We start from the raw sequence: 16,053 nt of genomic DNA on the forward strand, positions 1-16,053 counted from the left end.
TGTGATATTATGCATCTCTATTTCTGTATGTGAGTGTGATATTATGCTTCTCTATTTCTGTATTAATGTGATATTATACATCTCTATTTCTGTATGTGTGATATTCCATATTGCTGCTTAGTGGTTGTGCTCCAGGTACACAAGTGAAGAATGACCCCTGCTGGTGACCAGCTAGAGACCAGCTAATGCTAGTAGCTGGTTTTAGCTGGTCTTCTTCCAGCTCTTGCTGGTCTTTGCTGGTGTAGTTGGTTAGGCCACCAGCTGGATATGCTGGCGTGACCATCTGAGGAAGCTGGTCATGCTGGTGTGACCAGCCTGTCATGTGAGATACAGCTGGTGCAAGATGGTCATGCTGGTTTGCTAGAATGACCAACATAAGCTGGCATGGCCAGTTAAACCAGCAGTGTAGACCAGCAACAACAGCTAAAATGAGCAAACAAGCAACAAACAACAAGCAAAACCAGTTGAATCACCATCATACACTATGTAAACCAGCTGAAGGTATAGTCAAGTCAAAGTCAAAGTCTGCTTTATTGTCAATTTCTTCACATGCCCAGACATACAAAGAGATCGAAATTACGTTTCTCACTATCCCACGGTGAAGACAAGACATATTTTACCAATTAAGTCCACAGACAAACATAACATTCAAGTAAACAATAAAAAGTAAATAAGAAGGCACATACAATGAAGAAATAAGAGCAGCAAAATTGGGTTGAAATTGTGCAATTGTGCATAGACAGTCAATATAATAGTGCAAAGTCAGGCCAATAAATGGCTGAGGTAGTTCTGTTTGACCTAAGTAAGCAAGTGGCATAGTGGTTACAAGTTATGTAAGAGCAGCAGAAGTGTGTTGTGTTTTCAGGACAACAGGACAACAACAACAAGTTACAAAGTGTGCAAGTGTACAAGTGGAGTAGTGCAAGGCAGCCATTGTGGGTCCAAAGTCCAGGATGTTATGTAGCTGAGGGTGGAGGGGGGGGAGAGTTCAGCATCCTAACAGCCTGGTGTATGAAGCTGTTGGTGAGTCTGGTGGTGCGGGAGCGCAGGCTTCTGAACCTTTTTCCAGAGGGCAGTAGATCAAACAAATTGTGAGCGGGTGACTTGCATCACTCACAATTGTGGTCGCCTTTCTGGGTGAGGTGGGAGGTGTAAATGTCCTTCAGGGGAGGGAGTGAAGCACCAATAGTCCTTCCAGCTGTGTTCACTATGCGCTGCAGGGCTTTCCTGTTGTATTCAGTGCAGCTTCCGCCCCACACAGCGATACAGCTGGAGAGGATGCTCTCAATGGTGCCTCGGTAGAATGTGGTCATGATGGCTGGTGGAGCACTTGCTCGCCTGAGTTTTCACAGGAAGTAGAGGCGGCGATGAGCTTTCTTCGCCAGTGATGCAGTGTTGGTGGTCCAGGAGAGGTCTTCACTGATGTGCACCCCCAGGAATTTGGTGCTGCTCACTCTCTCCACCACAGCACCGTCGATGGTCAGTGGCAGGTGTTGGGTGTGACCTCTCTGGAAGTCAACAACAATCTCCTTGGTCTTGCTGACGTTCAGCAGGAGGTTGTTGTCCCTGCACCACGTGGTCAGAAGGTCGACCTCCAACCTGTATTGAGTCTCGTCGCCCTTGGTATGTTTTCACAAGAGTTTTGCTGGCCTAGCTGGTCAACCATCATAGGATGGTCAAACAAGCTGGTCAAGAAGCTGGTCAACCAGCAAACCACCTTAAGCTGGTCAGGCTGGATTTTTCAGCAGGGAAGTTGTATCGTGCATTTGTACTTTTGATAAAAGCAAAAAAATGACAATAAAGAGGATGAATTCCTACACAAGAGAACCAGCTCCCCTGTGGTCCTTTGTATTCCATATCTCCACTGAGAACCAGGTCCACTATGGTCCTTTTCTATACCTTATCTGAGGATGGTCCTTTTCTATACCATATCTGAGAACCAGGTCCACTGTGGTCTCTTCTATTCCATATCTCCACTGTGGTCAGGTAGCACCATCCACCCAGATAATAGTGTTCTTCTTTAGGCCATCCACCCATATTATAGTGTTCTTGAGGCAATCCACCCATATAATAGTGTTCTTTAGGCCACCATCCACCCATATAATAGTGTTCTTTAGGCCATCCACCCATATAATAGTGTTCTTTAGGCCTTCCAACCTATCCATCAGATTTTGTCCCTCCCAAGCTTTTTAGACATGTTTGATGCTACTGATAGATAGACAGATAGGTAGATAGATACTTTATTGATCCCCAAGGGGAAATTCAAGGTCTCAGTAGCAAACAGACATCACACACAACATGCACTTATGTCACCTACAGGGGGCGCTACTCGCCAATACTGCCACACCTTCTTCCCTGAGGAGCAACACGTTCACCACCCCACAAATGGACCAGAGAACATGTATAGAAACAGAGAATGCTTTTATTAAGAGTTAATTACATTAAAAAATGAGATGGGGAGAGGGACAAATGTTCCAAACGGCCACAGGCCGAATACAGCAGGCGGGAGGGGGGGCGCAAGTCAATGTTCCCAAGTGGAGGAAGGGCGTGTGGCAGTGCCTCCTGATGATTCTATAGGCACTGGGGGTATGGGGGGTGGCTGCAAGAGCGGGGGCCACTACTGTAGTGGAACGGGGCGTCGATGGGTAGCACGGCAACGGGACAGGTCGCTGGGGCAGGGGAGATGGCACACTGGGCTTAACGGGTCAGGACCGGTAGGGGCTTAGAAGATGGTGTACCGGTCTCTGCTGGGCAGGGCGGTGGCAGGGCGGCTCACAGGGCTCCGCTGAGCGGGCGGTGTCCGGGCATAGAAGAACAGCTCACAGGTCTCCGCGTGGCAGCGTCAGGGCAGTCGCTGAGGTAGAAGAACAGCGTACAGGGCTCTGCTTAACAGCGCGGCGTCTGGCGTAGAAGAACGGCGCACAGGGCTCAGCTAGATGGGACGGCGGCAGGGCAGTCGCTGGGGTGGAGGGACGGCATACAGGGCTCTGCTGCAGCGGGCAACAACGGGAGGGCAGGAACGACGTAGAAGAATGGCATTCAAGGCTCAACTCTCCAAGCGGCGGGCGGTTACACCCGTAACCTCACTACATGCACAGAGCGTTACTCTCCACCGGTCTGCACACAAATCACACGTTAGGAGAGGAGGGTGTTCCTGAGAGTTCCATCGGCTCACACACACCAGTAGGCATTCAAGCACGTCCACCCACACAAGCACCGCTGCAGCAGCTCTACTCCACAGGATAAACAAAGCATCGATAGCACTGCACACTCACGTTACGTATCCGGCTCTTATCAGTGGTCACGTTGCCGTACACATTCAACATTCCCAGTACTTAGCTTGACGTAGCTGAGCATCTCCCGGTTGTTAACGTCACACAGTCCTCGCATCTCCCGGTTGTTAACGTCACACAGTCCTCGCATCTCCCGGTTGTTAACGTCACACAGTCCAGGGGACGGGCCACACAGCTTCGTTATCCTCGACGTGGCTTTGCCCTCCGCCTGCCTTCTCGGGAAACAAGACACAAACAGTAATACACAGAATGACCACCAGGATGGTCAAAGTCCAGGCAGGTTCCTGACAAGAAAGGGTAAATATAATTATATACACATAACAAAACTCCACTGTACAGTAGAGACAGTAGAAGATAAGAAAAACTAACAAAACTAAATACTAAATATACTATATAAATTAAATAAAATCCACAGTGAGCTTGAGCATGATCAAGCATGAGACGCTTCCAGTGACAGGGCCGGGACTGGCCTGTAGTTCTGTGTGCATGGTAAGGTGCTCAAGAGAGTGAGTGTCATGGTGAAGGTGCAAAAACTGGTCCTCATATCTTAAATAGCATTAATATCAGCCTTAAGACAGGTGTTGTACCTACCATATTTAAACATGCTACAGTACCGCCCCTGATTAAAACTTTTTTTAGACACAAGGCATCTCTGAAGTGTTCCAGTCCAGTTTTAAACCCCTTCACAGCACAGAAACAACACTTCTAAGAATTTGCAATGACATTCTATTAGCTACTGATGCTGCTAATGCTGTTATACTGATCCTGCTAGAGCTCACAGCGGCCTTTGACACAGTCCATCATGCCATCCTTCTCTCCCGCCTTGAGCAGTGTGTTGGTATTAAAGGTACTGCCCAGGGCCGGTTCTAGCCCTTTGGTTGCCCTAGGCGAGATTGAGTTTTGCGCCCCCCCAATGGGCGTCGGAGCCATTATACGAGTCCACCCACTTTTGATAAGGAAAAAAGCCTTATAGGTACGCCAAATAAATAATAACCTATAGGTTTACGCTAGGCTATGTAAAACTCCCGATTAACAGCATCACGTCACTAACCACAGACTGCACAATCTCAGATTCACTCTGTTGGATATCTGAAGCCAGTTTGTCTACTTAGATACTGTAAATCCTCAAATTATGGCCGGAGTCTTAAGACAAAGTACAGGCCTTTTGGGGCAGGATTGTATTCGAGACAGTCCTTTATTTCTTATGCAAGGTTTATTTTGAGACATGCGTTTCTTGGAGCGGCATACTGGTAGGCCTTCAAAAGCATGACATTTTCGGTTTAGTTTGATATTTAATTTACTTTTGGACTGTTTGATTATATTGTTAAATGTTGGGACTGATGGGCACTGAAATCTAGGGAGGTATTTGATGATCACTATTACGTTCCATGTAGTTGAAAGAGTGTCGGTATTTCAAACAAACCATCCGCTTTCATGCGTTCATTGAACGTAGCCTATTGAGTTATTTTTAAATTATGCATGATTTACTTTTTATTAATTTCGTAGGCTGGAATGCCTCGAGTCGCAGCAACAATTGTGTTTAAATGTAGTAGCGTGTTTCAGCCTCTGGCAAGGCGGCAAGCGACTGAGCTTGAGAGCGACATGTTGGAGACCCAGCTGGAAAGTCAGTGGCCGAATGCACGCAAGAGTTGTATACATAAGAAACACCCAGAGTTTGGGGGTGCCAAAACGCGTAACTCCCTCTATCGCGCGTAAATGACACAGGGGAGAATTCTGGCAGGGTGAAATATGCGTAGTTACGCTTTTTTTGACTTCATGCACGCACTTGGGTTAATTCCCCTCTTAGTGTTTTGTTGAGCCTATACAGTGTTGGGAGTAACGCGTTATAAAAGTGGCATAATGTAGGCCTAATGGGCCTAATTTGCTGTAATGTCGTAGGCTAATGTAAGGCATTACAAAAAAATTGGTAAATATTTTACTCGGGAGTCGGGATAAACTTCAGTAACGCGCGTTACTTTTGTTTTTATAAGCATATACAAATTCGCCAACAACGTCGCGAGATCAACAGAGGAGAAAAAAATCTGTGTAAATTGTAGAATGTTATCTCCTGTCAGGCCTAGGCTAGGCTACTTTCAAGATGATTGTGGCTGCAGCAAGTCGGACTCTACATTTGCGACATGGGACGATGCGACGATAAAGGCCTGCTTGAGCATATGAAGGCAGAACATTCATTCATATCACAGAGGGTAGGCCTCTGACTCTGGGTAGACTGGGTGGAATGCCGCCTAGATTAAAAAAGTTAAAGCAGATAGGCTACACACCTTCCAAAATCGCCTGTTTTTTTTAGCTGTATGTTGACAGCTGCTGGAAGGTGGAAGAATTTTTTTTTTAACTCTCAATTACTGTAACTATGTGTCACGCCACCCTGGCGCTGGATTGGTCCGTAGCCTACCACTGGAGGAGGGACCACTCATAAACTCCCCTTAATTGTTGCAAATATAGACTAGATATAGTTAAGACTTCCGAACAGTTTTTGTGAGTGCTACTTTGTTAATATTTGGGGAAATTACAGTAAGGGGCTGCGACCGTTCTACATGTAGGCGGTAGGGCAACAAATGAACTTCAGAAACAATATATTTAAGCTCACGACATTCAGACTGGCACAAAAGTTAACGGCCCACCGGAATCCTCCCCGGCTCCCCGATAGCCACTCCGGGCCCCAACACATTTGTCGCCCTAGGCAATTGCCTAGCTCGCCTATAGCAATCGCCGGCCCTGGTACTGCCTTCGAGTGGTTCAGATCATACCTCTCCGATAGAAGTTTCTCTGGCGACTTTCCTCAGCACCTCTATCCTGTGGTGTCCCCCAGGGGTCCATTCTTGTGCCCATCCTCTTTGCCCTCTATGGGCTATCCTTAGGCTCCATCCTTTTAGAATATTTGCCATTTCTGATTTACTGTGTGTGTGTGTGTACGTGTGTGTGCATGTGCGTGCGCGTGCAGGGCTTAATGTAAATACAAAATCCTGAGCCTGAAAATGTTTCAGCTGGGGATGTGTTGTTTGGGGAAATCCCTTTCCACAGTACGTATGGTTCCTTTTTTTTTCCCAAATATTTTTATTCGATTTTAACTTTCATACAATTACACATTAAACACAGAAATTGAAGGACAGTACAGCACAATAAAAATACCATACAATCCAAACATACACCAAAATAAAATAACAAAAATATAACAGAAAAAACAAAACCTAAAATAAAGATAAAAGTGAAAATAAAAAATAAAAAAGCTTCTCAGTCGGTATTAGTATTACTCACATCTGACATCCCATTACCTCCACCCTCTTCCAGAAAGGACAAGAATGGGTACCATATCTCCTTAAATTTGTTGCTTTTACCTTTCACTATATAAGTTATTTTTTCCATGGCCATGTTAGCTGCCATTTCTTTCAGCCAGTCATTTACATTTGGTGCTTGGATTTTTTTCCAAAATAAAGCAATTAAACGCTTCGCTTGCAACAAACACATGTCAAGGAAAACATATTCCTTTCTTCTCAATGACAATTCTAGAGGGTATAAGTGCAGAACAAATGTTTTTGCTGATAGTGTTAGATTGATACTTGTAATTTTATTGATCATATCCCTCACCCCTTTCCAGAAAGACATTATGTATTCACACTCCCAAATACAATGATAAAAATCACCTTTGAATATGTTGCATTTTGTACAGGTATCAGGAATATTCTTATTGTACTTGTGTAGAATAGCTGGAGTTATGTAAGTCCGCATCAACCATTTATATTGCAATAATTTCAATCTTACACGTATTGTTTGCGTTTGAGCTTCCTTACATGCCTCTGTCCAATCACTCAAACATAAATCTTCTTTTAAATCTTTCTTCCAGGCTTCTAATTTATTAACTGATGATTCTTGGGATCCTGATATTATAATTCTGTATATCTGTGAAATGAAGCCTCTTTTACCATTCCTGTCTCTAAGCTGTTTAGTACTGGCATGTCTAAAGAGTTCTTTTGGGCTACAAAAATAAAGTTTCTTATTTGTAAATATTTAAAGAAATGATTTTTTGGTATATTAAATGTATTAACTATTTCCTCAAAGGACATCAGTTTGTTTGAAGAATACAAGTCCCTTTATCTGCCCAACTTTTAAACCCTGCATCCAATCTTCCCGGTTTGAAGTCTGTATTACCCCAAATGGGGCTATAACAAGACAGATTATTAGGAATTCCAAAATATTTCTTCACCACATACCATACATTAATCATATTAAGAACAATTGGGTTTGAGCATTTTTTCCTGTGATATTTAAGATTAGCTGAATATATGTACCTTTTTAAGGTCAGACCATGTGTGACTTCAACTGATTCCATATTAACCCACGATGGGGTACCTTCTGTGGAAAAATAAAACCTTATAGTTCTGAGCTGAGCAGCCCAATAGTACCAGTGCACATTAGGGCACTGGAGCCCTCTATCATAAGGCAAGCACAGAAGTGAAAGGCGGAGTCTGGGACGCCTGTTGTTCCAAATAAAATTAGTGAATAACTTATTAAGTCTCATGAAAAGGTGCTTTGGGGGTGGTAGAGGGATATTCTGAAATAAGTACAGTAATTTGGGCAGAATATTCATTTTTAAAACATTTATGCGACCAATTAAGGATATGGGTAGTAATGTCCAACTATCAATAGAATTAGATATTTTTTCAAATAGTGGTTCATAATTTACAGAAACTATGTTCTCAAGTTTAGGTACAATTCGTATTCCCAGATTTGTAAAAGTATCAGTTAAATGAAACATTGTAGGATTGCTCTGGTATTGTACTCTATCATTATTGTCTAGTAGCATTAACATATTTTTTGAGTGATTTACTTTGTATCCTGATATCTTCCCAAATATTCTTATAAGTTCTAAAAGAGCCGGTATAGAATGACTAAGATTTTTGAGAAAGAGGAGAACATCATCGGCAAATAAAGCAATTTTATGTTCCATCTGATCAACTTTAACTCCAGCAATGACCATATTTTTTCTAAATGCAATGGCAAAGGGTTCTATGGAAATGACAAAGAGGAGAGGAGAGAGAGGCGATCCCTGCTGACATCCCCTTGATATATTAAAGGGTTTCGACACTGTATTGTTCGTAAGCACCTCTGCTACTAGGTCATTACAGAGAATCTTAACCCATTTGCAAAATTTCTCCCCAAAGCCAAATTTAACCATTAGATCAAATAGATAGGGCCACGTTACACGGTCGAAGGCCTTCTCTGCGTCTAGCGACAAGACAGCAGTGTCTTGCGCATTCCGCTGGTTATGAAGGATGTTGAGAAGCCTTCTTACATTATGAAATCCTTGTCTGTTTTGTATAAAACCATTTTGGTCTTCTCCTATTAAATTAGGTAATACTGCTTCCAATCTTCGTGCCAACACTTTACATAAGATTTTAGTATCTGAATTAAGAAGACTTATTGGGCGCATGTTTTCACATTTTGTATTGCTTTTTCCTGGTTTTGGTAACAGCGTGATTAGTGCTCGTCTCATTGATGCTGGAAGAAGGCCCGATTCAAATGCCTCTACTACCATATCTAAAAAGGGACTTATCAATTTTTTTTTAAATTTCTTATATATGTCTATGGGAAGGCCATCTGGACCTGGCGTCTTTCCTGATGACATTGCATCAATAGCTAATGATATCTCTTCTACACTAATCCCCTCTTCAAGATTCAGCTGATCTTCCTCTGAAATCTGAGGCAAATCAAGGTCATCTAAAAATTGTGTTCGTAGCTCATCGTTAGGAGAGATATCTGGGCTATATAGATTATTATAATAGTCTCTGAAAGCTTCATTTATCTTTAATGGATCTGTAATATTTCCTGAAGGTGTTTCAATTGTAACAATAGCCCGTTCCTCTTGTCTTTTTTTAATTTGCCAAGCAAGTAATTTTCCTGCTTTATCTCCATGTTCGTAGAAATTCTGTTTTAGTTTAATGATTTTTGCTACCACTCTTACTGCTGATTTTTCGTTATATTGGGCCCTTAAAAGAAGTAATTTATCATGTTCATCTTTATTTGCTACCCTATTCTGATATATAGTCCTTTCCAATTCACTGATCTGTCTTTCCAACTGCCTTATGTCTTTCCTAGATTGTTGAGCTACAAAATCCAATAATCTGACCCCTAATGTAGGCTTTGAACGCCTCCCATCTTATACAAGTCGGTCATCCTTTTATCATTATATGTTAATGATACAGCAGCATGGTCAGATATTACCACGGTATGATATGTACAATCTGTAATCTTTGCAAGCAGTGTTGCTGATACCAAAAAGTAGTCAATGCGCGAGTATGACTTATGTGTCCCAGAATAACATGAGTAAACCAAAGAACTAGGGTTAAGGTGTCTCCAAATATCCAACATGTTTAAATCTCTCATAAATTTGTTTATTATTTTCCTAGATTTAGCATGTGTAGTATCTAAGCCAGTTGAGCGATCTTTCACTGGATCCAGTGTGCAGTTCATATCACCTGCCATAATATTTTGTCCTCTTAAACCTGATATTGAGAGAAACAAATCACTGAAGAAAGCAGGACTATCATCATTAGGGCCGTACACATTAATTAAATTAACTTTACCTCCAAACAAAAAGCCCTCAACTATAATATATCTACCAACTGGATCTTTTGTTACTTTTTCAACTTGTAAGGGGATGGTTTTGTGAACAAGTATCATCACTCCTCTGGCATTGGAGGCATAACAACATGAAAAGACCTGACCCTGCCATCTCCTCTGTATTCTAATGGTTTCCCCTGTTGTCATGTGCGTTTCCTGCAAAAATATTATTTTTGCCTGAAGTAATTTGATTCTGTCCATTACTTGTTTCACTTTTTTAAGGCTACCCATTCCCCTACAATTCCAAGTTATGAATTTCACCTTTTCAGTTTCAGACATCAGTTTTTACTGTAATTTCTCACCTTTTGCACCTCTTTCATATCATGAGAGAAACCTACCAAAGAGAAGATAAAACTAAAAACAAAAAACACGCACAATAACACAATAAGCACCACACAAACCAAAACAACAATAACACAATAAGCACCACACAAAGCAAAACTCTGAAACTGAACCTTTTAAATGCCTTCACACAAATCCATCCATTATGTATCCCCCCTCCCCCCTCTGTGTTTGCTCCCAGTATGGGTACATTAGATCCACACATCTGTGAGGAGCTAACTACTGATTGGCTCTCTCAATTTACTACTTTTAACACAACCCTTTACCTTGTTGTATCATTCTACTCATATTTTCACCAAAGTGAACTTCAAATTTCACAGGCCTTAAACATGCAGATAGCCTATTTTAACTTATCTTATCTCAATCTGAGAATAACTGAAGACTTTGTTCAGAGTAGGTACACTCTGTTAATCAAACTAGGCTTCAGTCTGATTATCCCTCTTTTGGATTAACACAACACAAAAAGGCTATCCATCAGACACCTTGTTGAAAAAAGATTGAAGACTGAAGAGAGAAAAAAAAAAAAAATCTGCTGATACTAGAACTAGAAAAAAATCTTCAGCTGTCTGAAGTGATTAGGATATAGTCCATCTGCAAATAACTTTTTAAACATAGGCCTACTTTAAACATATAACTGCGGTCAAAAATCAGGATATGGCAAAGTCAGTTTTAAATAACACCTCTCTTCCTCAGTTAGGGCTACCCAGTCCTTCCACGAAGTGCTCTACCTCGGCAGGAGTGTCATACAGCACGGTTTTCCCTTCGTAGGTGAGGAGCAGTCTCGCAGGAAAGACGACACGATGCTTATCGATTCCTCTCAGCCGTAGCTTCTGTCTCACTCCATCGTAAGCCCTCTGTTTCTTGTGTGTTTCCGCGGTGACGTCGGGGAAGAATCGGATTGCTTGCTCCTTATATTCTACTGTCCCTTTAGCTTTGGCCGCCCTCAAAACCTCTTCCTTCTGTCTGTAGTTGAGAAACTTCATAATGAGAGTTCTCGGGCGAATTGGCCTAGCATTGGCGTCATTCTCTGCCTGAGGCCGTGGGCCAATTCGATGTGCTCTCTCCAGTGCTAGCGCGGTAGGCCTATCCTTCATCTCTAGGATTGACGGAATCCAACTTTCCAGGAACGTACACGCATCTCGTCCTTCTTCGTTCTCCGGCAAACCCACCAGCCTCACATTATTTCTCCGACTCCGATTCTCCATCTCGTCCGTTTTCTCTAGCAGCAACTTCACTTCGGATTGTAAAGTGGTAATGCGAGTTTTAAGTTGGTTTACTTCGTCCTCTGCCCCCGAAATGCGTCCTTCCGCTTCTTCAACTCTTTCGGTTATTTCTTGAACCCTTTCTAATACCCCATCTATCTTAACTGTAATTCGCTTTTCCATTCCTTTTATTGCATTCATGACATCCGAAGTGCTGGGGTTACTTGTGGAGTTATCGTCAAGAGATTCAGACTCACACTCGCCGTCCTCCACCTCCTCGTGTTCAGATTCAGAAAGCTCTCGTATTTCGGTGTCTTTTTCTTGCTTTTGCTGTTTTTGAGCAGCCGTCTTCTTCCTCCTTTGTGACATTGTCACAAATCTGTCGAAATCAGTACTACATTTTCGATAATGAGTAGAATTTGAACGTTTTCAAGGAGTTATAATCAGGAGGGTTGGTCTATCGCAGCCTCTCAGCACCCCGCCATTACCGGAAGTCACGTATGGTTCCTTATTGCTTGCATGACAAAAACAACCCCGAGCAGCTTTCAGCCATTTCTTTACAAAACTTTTCTTGATGCAGCACCCTGCACCGGTGGACAAATGCAGAAAACATTTTTTATCAAATGTCATTGTTTGAATGCAAACAGCAACGGGCTACTTTGGCGTGATAAACTCTAAGTGCTAGAGGATGGCGTGATAACACCAACTTCACAGCCATCCTCTACCACTCCAGAACTGGCACAGAAGGTGACCTTCTTTAGGACTCATGAAGAGTGGAGGAAGAACGCACTTGCCTCACCAATGGCAGAACTTTTCAGTTGCCCTGGGAGTAGCCTCTTGCAGCTCTGCTTTAATGCTAATACCTCCCTTCCGTGGCAATGCCGCAACCCGTCAAGGAGCGGAGGGGGAGGAACTTGCAAGGGACTATTTGGAAACTCTGGGCAACAGCATTGAAACCAAAGGCTTAGTGGTGTGCGAAAAGGAACCGTGGCTTGCAGCATCTCCCGATGGAGTGATAAACAAAGACATTCTGTTGGAGATCAAATCACCTTAGATGGGAAACAAGTCTGGGACAAGCAGAATTTTTGGCAACAAAGAACTGCGAAATCACAACTGTGGCAAACGGAGATAGGGTAGATTACCATATTGGTTAATGGTTAATGGTTAATATTGCATTTTATTTTGGAGGTTGAAATCTCACCAAAACCCTTCAACAGAGTGTATTATTTGTTGGGCTATCATTTCGTTGTGCTATCTATGTATTTTTATTTTGGGACTTTTATTGTGAAAGTCAGATAAGCTTTCTTGTGTTGATTCCCGTTCTCTCGTCAGTTACCGCTAAACTTGACTGAGAGAGGTACGTATTAATACTGTTCGAATGAAAGTGTGATTTAATTATGTTATTATGGACTACCATATTGCCTGCAATGGTCCAAAAGGCTACTACATGCAGGTACAAATTGGGATGCACTGCACAGGGCTTCAGCACTCCAAGTTGGTGATCTGGAACAAAACTGAGCACCTAGAAATGGAAGTACCCTAAGACCAAGGATTTGTCCAGGGCCATATCATACGGCTGCACACATTCTACTGTGCCCACATGCTCCCGAAAATTGTTGATGATTTTGTCGAGGGAAGGTTACAGTTCTGCAGAAAATATCGCAGCATTTTAAAAATAATATAAACTGCCTTATTTAGGTCATGGCCACAGGAGCCAACAGATGTCCGTTATTTACATAATGCACAATTTACATGATCTCTTTGTGCTGTGCAATATATCAATGTGGCTGTACTGTTTGAGTAAAATAAAGTTTGATGTAATTTCATTTCATTTCATTATTGCACTGAACTACGACCATGAATGATAGGCCTTATGTTCCTTAGAGGGTTACAATTTCTGTTAACACAGTTTATCATTCATAGCAAGCTCATACTGTACATAAATAACACTGGATTAATTCATTGTTTTGAGGAAACTAAAGAAATGGCTTCAACAAGAAAGATCACATGTTTAATTCTAACAGGTATTTAAAAAGTAAAATACAAAAGCCCACACAATTACATCACTATAAAAATATTCATATATAATATTAAAAAAATACAATGCATGCAGTATTTATTGTGTTTATCTGTATTTAATGAACAACATGGCTGGGTGTTGGTAGACTGGGACATAAGATTCTAAACCTCACGAGGCACTCTGATCAGTGGACTCTTCAGGTTAACTAGGCCAGCACAGATGGTTAAGATGTTGTCCAGTTTCGGTGCCATGCTGATGAGAACGGTCTGGGATAAAATCTTAAAGACCTTCAGTCTCTGGATTGCTCTTTCCGTGTATGCGGGACATTGGCTACTGCGCCTGGTGCGTGTCGCCTCCTCATTTGTCAACTGATTGCGCCTGTAGGTGAATGCAGGGATGTTCAAACTGACCCTTCTCTCATCAAGCAAGTCTCGAATGGTGAACCCACGGTCCGCCATGACCTCATCACCAGCCCTCAGATAGTCTAGAAACCCACTGTCCATGGTGATAAACTTATCGCTGCTTCTGCCAGCATAGGCGTCAGATATAAACATGATAAGCCCATTAGGGGCCACAGTGTTGCGTGATTTGTATTGGCTGAAAGTGTCACTCCTTGAGTCATGGTTTGTGGCTCTCTGCATGCCACTTTCGGCACAGTCAATGATGCAGGTGGTTCGAGGGTAGTTCTTCTGAAACAACAAGGACATGGTGGCACGAATGGTCTCTCTTGGAAGCCATGGGATCTTAGGACTTTGAACTGTTCACCCATCACGTCAATCCAGTGACTAATCACAATGCTTGCCATGGATGTAGACACATTGAAGCGGCGAGCAATATCTCCTAATATTAGGTTTAGTTTTAACTTAATCAAGGTCATTAGGATTTGGTCAACAACAGGAAGGGTAATTGATGGCTTACTGAAAGGTAACAAACAACACTGTCACTAGGGTGAAAAATTTAACCATACGCACTCCTGTAGACAGCCGGGACCGCGCATCATCAATGACCTAGGTGCTAGTCACAGTAGGACCCATTTCTGCCTCGCACTGTGGCCTTGTCTACTTTTTTTTTTTTTTTTTAAGTATATTTTTTGGGCTTTTTAATTAGATAGGATAGTGGAGATTGACAGGAAGTGAGTGGGAGAGAGAGTGACAGGGGTGGTATCTGGAAAGGACCACGGGGCGGGAATTGAACCCGGGTCGCCGGCGTACGGTGCAGGTGCCCCAGCCAGTTGCGCCACTGCTGGGGCCACCTTGTCTACTTTAACAGACGGTGTTGTTGAACAGTATGTGTGGTCAACATGTGACGGATCCTCCCATTGGGTCCTATCTCGAAATGTTGGTGTAGCAGGCTCGGCCTCACAGGCAGGCTGACAGGTGTCAGGAGCATCTAATAAGGGGACCAGAAAACATGGATGGAGCCAAATTAATGCAGACATAGTCCTCTCACTAATAATCACAATGACAAAATTTGTACTACAACATTGCACGCACACACACAATCATCATCACAACAGCCTGCCACCTTGCAATGTATTTATGATGTAGACTAAGACATGCAGGCACACATACACACAATTAATGATGTATTGTGTGCATTGTTTGTCCCATCTCCAAAACAATCAACTGCCTTAGCAAAATACCGGTAGCAATGTTCTTCATAATTAACAGTATTTTCAGCTTCATAGCTAAAGTTGCTGAACTTACCCTCAGATTCAAGTCTACGTTTCTTTATCTGGGGTGAGGCAGTTGTCTGCTGGGTGAGTTGACGCCTCTTTGGCTGGGGAGTGCGATTGTATCCCAACCACAACTCTGGGAAAGGATTATCCTTGGTTGTTTTTTTGTCAACAAAGTGATAGGAACAAACAAAAACGTTGCGGGGTGGTTTCTTTACATTCAATGCCTTCAGCCAGGTCCTTGATTCCAAGTCGCTATCAGACTTGCAAAAAAATGTAAACAATGGAGCGCATGGACATTGCCTCTTCGTAGCTGGTTTGTGGTCGTAGCACTCTCTATCTAACCACTCGTTCAGGTGCTTTCTCGAGTTTTTGCAACCAACTACCGCACACGTCGTTCCCGAACCACTTTTCTTCATGTTGTAATGGTTATATCCTCTTTGTCACAGCGATATCAGTGCTTCGTTGGCACAACGGAGCTAGCTAGCAAAACAAACCCAGCCCGCCAGAACGGAAGTGGATTGCATTCGACGGAAGAAGTTCAGGATGTAGAGCGGAAACGGCTCAATAACTTGTGTATTCTTCCCACTTGCCATTGCCTGCAAAATCCTTGAGCTAGCTGTGGTATTGGGAGTTTCATTTTGTGTGTTAGAGCTCCCGGCTGGGAGAGGTATGTATCCAGAGCAGTTGGATCACAATCTACACTTTATTGACTTACAACCTGAGTCTAAGTGCACATAACAGTATCTTCATGTATTATATGATAAGTACACAAGTATAGTCTCGCTCAGTGTTGGTCACTACATTTGTAAAGAGTAATTAGAGAGCTTACGATTGCTAGCTTTGCTAACCATGTGGTTTTGTTGTCGTAATTGCTACACG

The sequence above is a fragment of the Alosa alosa genome, chromosome 15 (assembly GCF_017589495.1).
Source record: "Alosa alosa isolate M-15738 ecotype Scorff River chromosome 15, AALO_Geno_1.1, whole genome shotgun sequence".
NCBI lineage: Eukaryota > Metazoa > Chordata > Actinopteri > Clupeiformes > Clupeidae > Alosa > Alosa alosa.